General features: G+C 43.6%; 1 long non-coding RNA gene and 1 other non-coding gene across 2 annotated transcripts; both read right to left on the bottom strand.

The window, feature by feature from the left end:
* Nucleotides 1-3,907: 3,907 nt before the first annotated feature.
* LOC136991577 (uncharacterized) lies at nucleotides 3,908-7,238 on the bottom strand. The gene is made up of 3 exons (XR_010883733.1): nucleotides 6,960-7,238; nucleotides 6,126-6,194; nucleotides 3,908-5,799 (listed from the first exon to the last, which is right to left on the bottom strand). It is a non-coding gene; the product is annotated as an uncharacterized lncRNA (long non-coding RNA).
* On the bottom strand, nucleotides 6,957-7,039 carry TRNAL-UAA (transfer RNA leucine (anticodon UAA)). Its single transcript has one exon. It is a non-coding gene; the product is annotated as a tRNA-Leu (tRNA).
* Nucleotides 7,239-10,111: the final 2,873 nt, after the last annotated feature.

The raw sequence follows: 10,111 nt of genomic DNA, 5'->3' as shown, positions 1-10,111 counted from the left end.
TTAACATCTACGTAAACACAGAAGTAAAAATTTTTACCTGTAGCTACTGGGTTACCAGAAAATAGCACTGGATGAAAATGAGAGTGATCAGTCACCTTACCTTCTCTCAACTCAATGGACAAACATCATTTGTTAATGCTACAGCTCCCAAGTACCATTTTAAAGGAAATCTCTTATCAAATTACAGTAGGCTAACCTTGTAGATCATGAACTTTAATCACAATACAGGAATGGTCTTCCAGTAATTAATGCTCTGACGGGACTTTGGCTTTCAATAAGCTCAGGCCAGACACAGGTGCCCATTTCTTATAGGAAAGTAACTGCGCATATTTATTAAAAAATATTGCATTCTCTTGGCCTTTATGTGGACAAAAAAAAAAGAATGGCTTTCAGTATATAAAACTAAGCATCTGCTTAGATTTTTGCATGGGTTTTGTTTTTCTCTCAATATTGCTGTCAGTAAAATGTACATGGCAGCAAACCCATGTATCCAATGGGTGTCCTAGTACACGTGGTGGCATGTGTAGTTTCTTCATCTTCATCTCAGGATGTTTAGGAACAAAAATCTAAGCACAGAGAAAACACAAAATCATTTGAGGTTTACAAGCAGATATATCCAGTATCTGTAAGCTTGAGATAAGATTAAACATAAGGAAAAATATTAAATGTAAGTAAAAACTTTTTTAGACATAAGAAAAAACTTTTACTGTGTTATGTTTTTACTGTTTTTTTTTACTTTTTTCTTTAAGGGTGGTTGAACAACTGGACCAGTTGCCCAGAGAGGCTGTGGAGTCTCCATCTTTGGAAATATTCAAATCCCGACTGGACACGGCCCTGAGCAACCTACTCTAGGTGATCCTGCTTGAGCAGGAGGGTTAGACCAGATGATCTCCAGAGGTCCCTTCCAATGCCAACTATTCTGTGATTCTGTGATGAACAAAAACAGTTAATTGATCTGTATTCTGTACGTTAGGGCGCCTAGAACACATAAGAAATTATCTCATTAGAAGAATAGAATTCTTCTGCAAAGAAATGAGGAATCAGAAGCAATCTCAGAGATTAATTTTAGATCCAAGTAATGGGAAATTATTTGGTTTGTTTGTTACATGTTTCTTTACAATTCAAGATTGAAGGACATGCGAGGGAAGCAGTGGGAAAGTACAGCCAGGGCAGGGGAGAGACATTACATCTGCAGCTTTCAGCAGCAGCTACCTGCTAGACCAGCTGATGTGTTTCTTGATATGCACATAAAAAGCAAAAGGTGGGAGCGTAAGGGAAAATAACAACAGAGATATAAAATGGGACATGTGACGCTAAAATACCTATGCAGGTCAACTATTAAACGGGTATTAGCTGGAAAACAGAACTCACTAATGCAATCTATACTTTTCACCAGTGATTCCACTCACATGAAAAAGTTTGGAACTAATAATGAAATATCAAGAGACAAGTGTTAGAAATCCACTGAGATCACACACTCAGGGAGTAATCTCTTGCCAAGAACTGTATGAATCACTTTAGCCAACACTTAGAAATGAGGCAGATGAGGTCTGAAGGAAAGAGCCTGTAGCACTTCCATCCCAGAAAGAGGGTCACAGTCAGGCAGATGGTGAAGGAGAAGAAGCAATCAAGGAAAATGAAGAAATCTTTAAAATGAATTCCTCTCCTAAAATCATTAGAGAAAGGAAGACATTTTTGTAATTGTACATTTAACAAGACCATCTCCAGAAGACTGTGAACATTTTCTGCTGTCTTCAAACAAAAGCTCTTTCCTGATAGGAAAAAAATAATCATTCATTCATTCAGATCAGTTTAATGCAATCAAAAAAAATCTCAGTAAAAAGCATGTTAACATGCTTTAAGTCAAGGTAAGAATTCCCAGAGATTTTAGGCTACAGGATGACCAGTTCAACAAATGTTCCACATTTTGCCGCTTTCATTTGAGGGCACTAACAGAGGTGCTGTGGTGAATCTTGCTGCTGTGATGTAAACTATCACTTGACTGCTCTATCCTCTGAGAGGCTACTGCCACTGTAGCAAAACCAGCACAAGGGAAAATATTCCCAAACTGAAGGCAATCTAGTACACAGTCTTTTAAGATTTTCAGAACATCCTTTGGTAATAATGCTGTGCTGATTTGAAGTGTTCTCAAAAGTAGATGTTCCATCTAATGAGAACTGGCAGAAGGGAAAGCGTGCCTACACCTTGCTATTCCAGTGCAAAGACTCACCAGGGCTCACCTGTCAGAGCCGTTAGAGTAAACCTATCTCCCTCAGCAGTTTAAGTAAGTTGCTGGGTTCTGCACTGCAGTAAGTGATACGCAGACTCTTGATCTGTGTTACCAACTTCCCGGTCAGAGCAGCTGAGCTCCCTACACCACCACAGCAAGATTCCCCAGAGTTTGCTGAGTGGATTGAACTAACATAACTGAAAAACTTTCCTCTTTGCTCATCAAAACCAAGAAAAACAGTTAAGCAATCAATGTTGCAAGGATCTGTTTGGGAGTGTGTGTTGTAATATCTTGGAGGAGGAGGCAGAAAAGAATTGGCTAACATTGCTAATGACACTTGGTTGCTGTAGCTCTCAAGTCCTTTAGAAACAATTACAAGAAACTGCTGATTAGATCAGACACAATCAGCAGATGAGCAGGATGGCAACTGTTGAAAGTGAATTTGTATAAAGACGTGTATACACATTGACAAAATTGCCTGTACTCTTATAATTACTCTCGGTAATCTTTGCACAAGTGTTGTGAGAATGGTGAGAATCCAGAAAAAAATGATAGTCTATTAAAGATGCCTGCTCTTCTTCAACAGCAAGAAAAAAGAAAGTAAGACACAATTCATGACTGATATAAAATAAGGCAGGAACTGCAGCAATAGCATGATATCATAGCACAATTTTAGCCAACAGTGTGCAGCCCTTTGAAAAAGCAGGTAAAGTTTTTAGCCAGCAAGACTATCCAGACAAGGGCAATGATAGTGATTAGAGCTGAAACAAGCCAAAAGACTTGGATGGGATGTGGTAAGTATGGGAGCATTTTGAACAGCTGAGGAAAGAGGATCAATCCCTCTTTTTTCACACAGATGCCAAAATGAGAACAATTCAAGAATGAAGGAAATTACTTCACATATTGGATGGTCAATCTGTGATATTTTCTGTAGGTCACAAAGTCAAAAACTGTAGATAGACTTAAAATAGGCCAGAATGTTTTATAACCAGTAACATTATATGGAGTTATACCTGCTAATATAAGAGGCATATCTTACTTTCCAGACTTTAAATTAATCTCCTATGAGAATCAGAGGAATTGTTTTTCATCTTCAATACAGCATTATACAAAAGATCAAGAATTTCACAGGGTTTTTTTGTTTTTTTTTTTTAAACACCATTTTCCTCAACACAAGGTTCTGGTCACTAGAAATGATGGAAAAATAGTCTAACCTGAAGTAACAAATGATGTGTCTCCATCACACATGAAAAGTAACTGAAAAAGAGATAGTTGCTGAAAGTTTTTAAAAGCATTAAAATATATTGAAATATTGTTTCAATACTATTCCACCAACAGGTTGTCTTCTTATGGATTTGGTCCCCTTCTGTTTATGAAGCAAGACACAAGTCTGAGTTAAATTATGGTTTGCTATTTTCCAGAAGATTCCTGCCTTGTTCAGCACACACATTGTGCAGTGCTTGCTGGCAAAGCAGCTGTTCAATAGTTTGTGAGAGCTTCACAGTTTGAAGCTCAACAGGCTCCACACTTGATTTATTTCATGTTATTTTCTGAATTCATTGATATTCTACTCAGGGGCTTGTCTAACATGACCAGATTACATAAGTATCTATCTGATCGCTTCACAAACAAGAATTAATTTATTTCATAGCAACACATTTTGCAGATGGTGTACTTTTATTATCCCCATTTTACATCATGGGAAATTGAGGCACAGAAAGATTAACATTAAATATTTCCAGTAAATTTGACTGCTCATTCAGAGACATGTAATACCAAATTTTTCAGAGACTGCTCAAAACACAGGTCCACTGATTTCACCTGTGTCTGTGAAAGTTCTACATTTCTACAAATCAGACAGGTTCTCCAGATGGATACCACAAAATGAGCAATATGTAAAGGAGTGATTGCTTATGAAAAATCTATTTTAACTGACTTGCTCCTCATCAGACAGAAGAAAAGCATCCAGTTCTCTAGAGCGGCGTTCAACTGTCTTCATATGAAGCTCTTCTCTCATTGCAAAGTTTCTAGCATTATTTGCTACACATTTTCCAATTTCTTCAACAAATGAGGCAAGTACCTAGAGATAATGACCTCCTTAGGAAAACAACTCATCCACAGAATGGAATCCTATGGAAAGCAATACTGTGTGAAGTAAAGGCTAGAGCATAATGCCTGTATAAAAGAACGTCAAATTGCAAAGGCAACCACCAGTAATTCATGGAATTCCAGTAATTCACAAGGAAACTATTAAAAACAAAGAAAGAAACAACCTGCTTGATAAAATAAAAATCTTTAATCACAATCATGGTCAGCTCCAGAGCTGAAAGGTACATTCACATCACACCACTCTCATTTCACCTAAAATAGAAACCAGTACCCCTAATAGCTTATCCTTTTCTTTATGGCTGCATGTAAGGAGGGGTTGGGACATATTCATTGCCAGTAGATTTTATAAATATTTCTTGAGAGCAGGAAATGGTAAAGTTCAAGAATCCTGTGTTCCAGTCAGGGATCTATATCTGCATACACTATAGCATGTTACGATAAAAAGTAAGGAACACAGTTGCACCAAAGGACTGAGTTAAGTTTCCTGCAAAAGAAATCTCTTAAGGGAGGGGTTCAGCCTGCAAGAGAAGCACTTCTAACCAGGAGCTCTGGTTCTTTTCTATTGCTTTAACGTAAAAAGTTCTTTTTTAGTCAGTGATCAGTGTTCTTGTAGAAACTGAGATTATTTTTACTTTTCATTTTTCTTTCTTACAATGCTGAATAGCTGCCAATTCATTTTGCAGCTGACATAGCTGGGACCAACTTTTCACCAACACTGCATCCACAAAATCTACATGAGCATTTATTGTATGTACATACAAGGCATGTGAACAGGCACATAGGCAGAATTACCCAATTTGTATGCAAAGATGTGGGTTTCTGAGGGCAGACAATTTTTATTACAATATTACAGGTAAAATGTACATTCAAATATGCATCATTTTTTACTTCTTTGTACCTTATTGAATAATAGGAACTAATGCTTCTATAATAAAACACTTGAACCTGTCAGTACTGCTTTTTAATGAACAATTGTAGAAAGCACAGGATGCTTTGCATTTTAAATTTGACTATGAGAACCGTCAAAAGAGATGACAATATAGGTGCTTACATTTCCTAGAAATTCACCAGCATACCACTTTTCTCTTCTTAACTCCCCTTTGGCTATCAAATTTCTGTGTTTATACCATGCCCATGTTTGTGATACCAGATCTTCTCATGTAGCATATAATAAAATATCCTGAGATATTTCATCTTGTATTTCATATAGCATTGAAGGCTCCTATCAATCTCTATCATCTCTTGAGAGTTTATCCTTTATTTTTTCATTCTCCATAGCACACAATATTTTTGGACTGAAAGTTTAGAATCATTTTTTCATCTCAAATTATAGTGAAAACTGTGGCTAAGAACAACTATATTTACTTTTATGAGAATTTGGCGAGGATGCTCTGGCAAACACTGATATTTTAAAATGTGTCAGTCTGTGTTCAATTTGCACTTCTCACACTTCAGATATACTGTCAAAAAAGCAAAACTGTGTTATAGCAAATTAAACATTGCAACATGTAAAACAACAGCTACATCTGCCCTGCTAAATAAAACAAAGCCAAGAGGTTAGTCTGAAAATACTGCTCATCTGAAAGTATTGCTCATTCTGCTTAACTTTTAGCTCGACCCCTGGCACAGGTTAGGGTATAGCCAGCACTAGGGACCATTCCCAGTAAGGATCAGGTTTGCCTTCCCTCCACCCTTCAGTGTCCCCCAGTGACATCTCAGCAGGCCTGACGCCCTCCAACATCCCTTACACATCCTCATCCCATGCCCTGATCCATGCAGTACTTACCCTCAGTAGCATGTTATAAATACACTATGATAGGTTGTGATACAGCCTTCAAATTAAAGGGACTTGGAACTGAAAAAAAAAAAAAATGCACAAAAATTGTTCTTGAGAGCTACGAAGTCACCACACGGGGGTCCATGAAGATCTATGGCTAACCGCCATTGAGCGTGCCACAGACCCTGAGAGTGGCCCTCGGCCCTGTTTAGTTTAGCTGTATTTAATTTAACTTAGCTGCAGCCAACCGCGCCAGCCCTGCTGCCTCACGCTGAAGTGGGCCGCTACACCTCCGGGGTGCTGTCTGACGCATCTGTTACTCGCTTGCAGAGCGGAAGCGGCCGACGCGCAAGGCCCCTCCGCGGCGCACCGGCCTAGTCCAGGCAGAGGCCGCGCCCAGCGCCGCTAGCGGCCGCTCCCGCAGCTGGGGGTCGCCGCGACCGTCACAGCTACCTTCGCCCCCGGGAAGGTGCCACCGGCAGCTGCCGCACTGCTGCCCCGCACATCCCGCTGACGGAAACAACTTTAAGCTGCAGATGCGGCGCGAAGCGGCCGGCAGTTCAGCCGCTGCGAGCACCGTCTAACGAAGCGGCGCGGCGCTTCCTCTCCGCTCGGTTTACGCCGCCGCAGCCGGCTGACAGGATCGGCCAACTGCGCCAAACTCCGTGACAGCGGCCTGCGGGCCCGGCCCGCCCCACCGCCCCCTCCCGGGGCGCCGCGCCGGCGCTGCCGCCGCCCCGCCGCTCGGCTCCCTGCGGCCGGCCCGGGCCGGGCCAGCTTCCGCCTCGGCCCCGCGCCCTCCCCGGTAATTTAACGAAGCTCCGGAAAAAAAACGCCATTTACCAGGAGTGGGGTTCGAACCCACGCGGACATACGTCCATTGGATCTTAAGTCCAACGCCTTAACCACTCGGCCATCCTGGTACACAGGGACCGCACACAGCCGCTCCTACATACAACGGCGACTTCGGCCGGCTCCCGGGCACCGACGACCCTCGGGGCAGCGCGACGGCCCCCTCCCCCGCCGCGCCCTCCCGCCTTTATTTCCAGCGCGGGAGGGCGCAGAGCGCGCGCGGGCGACCTCGCTCGGCAGCGGAGGGAGGCAGGCGGACGGGCGAGGAGCTGCCCCCACCTCGACGCCACGCCCCTCGGCCGCCGCGGGGCCGGGACGCGGCCCTCCCCCTCCCCCTTCGCCTCGCCTCCGGCGGGCGCCAGGGCCCGCGCGGGAAGAGGGCGGCGGGCGGCGCTCCCGGTGGGGGAGCGGGGGCGGTGCGCGGGGCCGGCGCGGGACTGCCCCTGAGGGGCGAGCGCGGCGCCGGGGCGGCAGCCGCACGGCCTCCCCCCACCCCCACCCGCACACACAGCCCCGGACCCACACACACCGCTGCGGGCACGCGGCGTGGGGGCCCGCCCGCACTGCGTGGGGGCAGGCACGCGCGCCCCCGCGCGCTGAGAGGGGCACGCAGCGTGGGGGCGCGTGTGCGCGCAGGCACCCTGCCGGGACAGGGACACGCTGCATGGGGGGCACAGGCGCAGACACGCCTCGTGGGGCACGCGCTGCACCGGCACTGCGTGAGGACCGCGTGAGTGCACACGCACACACAAAACTGGCGTGGGAGCACGCACTGTGGGGGGACACGGACGTGGACGCACACCCCCCCACACGCAAATGTGGCAATGCTGGGGGGGAGCCAGCACCTCCCTGCAACGTGGGAGCCACATCCTCCCCGCACGGCAGGAATATGCCCGTGTCCCTGCTCAGCTGTGCCAACGTGGCAGGGGCTTCGTGGCCGAAGTGGCACCTTAGATGTGGTCTGCGGAGAGGGGTGGCCATAACGTGCCACGTTAGTGGCGCTGGCTCAGAACGGTCAGCGTTATCAGCAGGTGAAGAGTAGGGTATGAAACTTGTGGATTACTGCTCCACATTTGAGCAAGTTAGGTTTTGTCTGTGCTTTGCGCATTTTAGAAATGCTCTGGGCGGACTGTCAGCCGCTCTAAGGCAAGGAAAACTCTATGGTACCAATGGGGTTTATCACAGGAAATAAAAGAGCTGTTGAGAAATCGCTCCAGTAATGCTCAATAATGAAGAAACTGTGAGACCACCAAAGAAGAAAACAGCTCCACTCTTTTTATTTTCTTGACAATACTGCCTGTTGAAGTGTCAACTGGTCAATGATTTTGGGATAAATTAGTCTTACCTGATGACATTTTGCTTATTCCTATCCATTTGTTTTCTAGAATATATGTTCCCTTCCTAATAGAAGAAAAAAAAAGCCAACAAAATCCAAGGCTATTAATTCTGCTTCATTAGGAGGAAAATATTGCAGAGGAAAAATTCCTTCCCAATTACCACTGTATGCCAAATCTACAAAAGCGCGTGTTAATGACATCCCTGGTTAGTGGCCAGAACTGCCTGGCTTCAGAAGGGAATGGAAAAATGACCCATCTCTGCCCTTCCCTCCTTGCTGGCTCCTGTTCTTGCCTTCTTTGCTGTCCATTTTCCAGAGGAGAAAGTGGACATGCTCCATCCCACCAGACCTTACAATGTTTGATCTACCCCTGCATGGTGAGAGACAAATGCTTGATACTACACAGGTTGAGCATATTGAACTGTGATGACTTCCAGCAATTTATAGAAGATGTGAAAAGGCAATCTCCCTTTTGAATAAGTAAAATGTGAGTACACAACTCACTTGGTTGTTTTAAACCATGGTTGTAGGTGGCTTTCTTTAGGAAAGGAGTCTGGGCCTTAAATTTACAGAATACAGACGTGCTCAGGTGCCTAACCTCTTGAGCTATTGGTGCTCAGAGCCATGCCCTAAGTTAGCTATGCTTGTGAATGAAATAGTTCTCTCATAAAATAAAAGCAGATTGTTAACATTTTACATACATGAAAAACAGATGCTAACACCCTCTTTTTTCTTAAGTTTATCCACGCTCTGGAGCCCACCGGTGAAAGAACTACTCTCTGACTAAAATTTACTAGACTATATTATTTGCTGGAAATAGGCATCAGACCATAACTACTACTGTTCCCTGTTCAGTATGGTCATGCCTTTGAGCAAATGTACCTAGGAGAGAAATGTCATCAGTTAGGTGGTCTCATTCTATATTCATGGCTAAAATTATTTGAGAGACATAGTAAACTGTTACTTTTTCCTATTACGACTTTCTGTATGCTCTTCCTTGGTTAAGAGGAAACTGATTCTCTTATAGCATGAGTTCAGCCATGTTTTGATGACCAGTTATGCTAAACCATGCTGTGACACATCCTCTCAGAGTTTTCTGCTTCTGAGATCAGATGCTCTTCAGAAAGCAGCTGCATTAAAAAGGCTTCCGGACCAGGCCATGATCACTTCTAACCTCTCGTCAAGGCAATAGCATTACTGAAGTAACTGCGTAAAATGTTGAGGACTTTGTTGGAGACGGGAAGTTTTTACAAAGAGGACAACAGAGCAGAATGTAACGTTTCACTTGATTTAAGAGAAATAAGAGTTAAGACAAACTTCCTAACAACAACAAGAATTTAAATCTGGAACGCATTATCCAAGGAAACTGTGGAATCCTGATCTGTAGGAATTTTTAAGAACAAGTTGTTAGTCAAGCATCTATACAGGGTGGTCCTGGCATGCTGGTCCTGCCACAGAATTGACCAAGGGGCAAAAAAAAAACCAAAAAAACCCCTCGTGATTCTGCTGGCTGCTATTGGCTTTAACTCAATTATCATTAAAAAATTATATAATATGATAGAAAGATAGAAGAAGATATATCTATGACTGCCTTCTTACATATTAGAACTAAAGAAACAAATACAATGGCTTCATGTGAAAATCACGTTACATATGAAATAGATTAGCTGTAATGACCACATACATTATCTATTAAATGACTATGTTTCCTGTCTTAATCATATGTTTGATATTTTCCTAAAGATATAAACACAACCATGTGTAGCTCTTTCCTCTGTCAAACCACTTCCAAATATCTGCTATGGTT

The sequence above is a fragment of the Apteryx mantelli genome, chromosome 3 (genome assembly GCF_036417845.1).
Source record: "Apteryx mantelli isolate bAptMan1 chromosome 3, bAptMan1.hap1, whole genome shotgun sequence".
In the NCBI taxonomy this organism is placed as follows: domain Eukaryota; kingdom Metazoa; phylum Chordata; class Aves; order Apterygiformes; family Apterygidae; genus Apteryx; species Apteryx mantelli.
The sequence above is the reverse complement of the archived record's forward strand: the minus strand, read 5'-3'. Positions and strand labels throughout refer to the sequence as shown.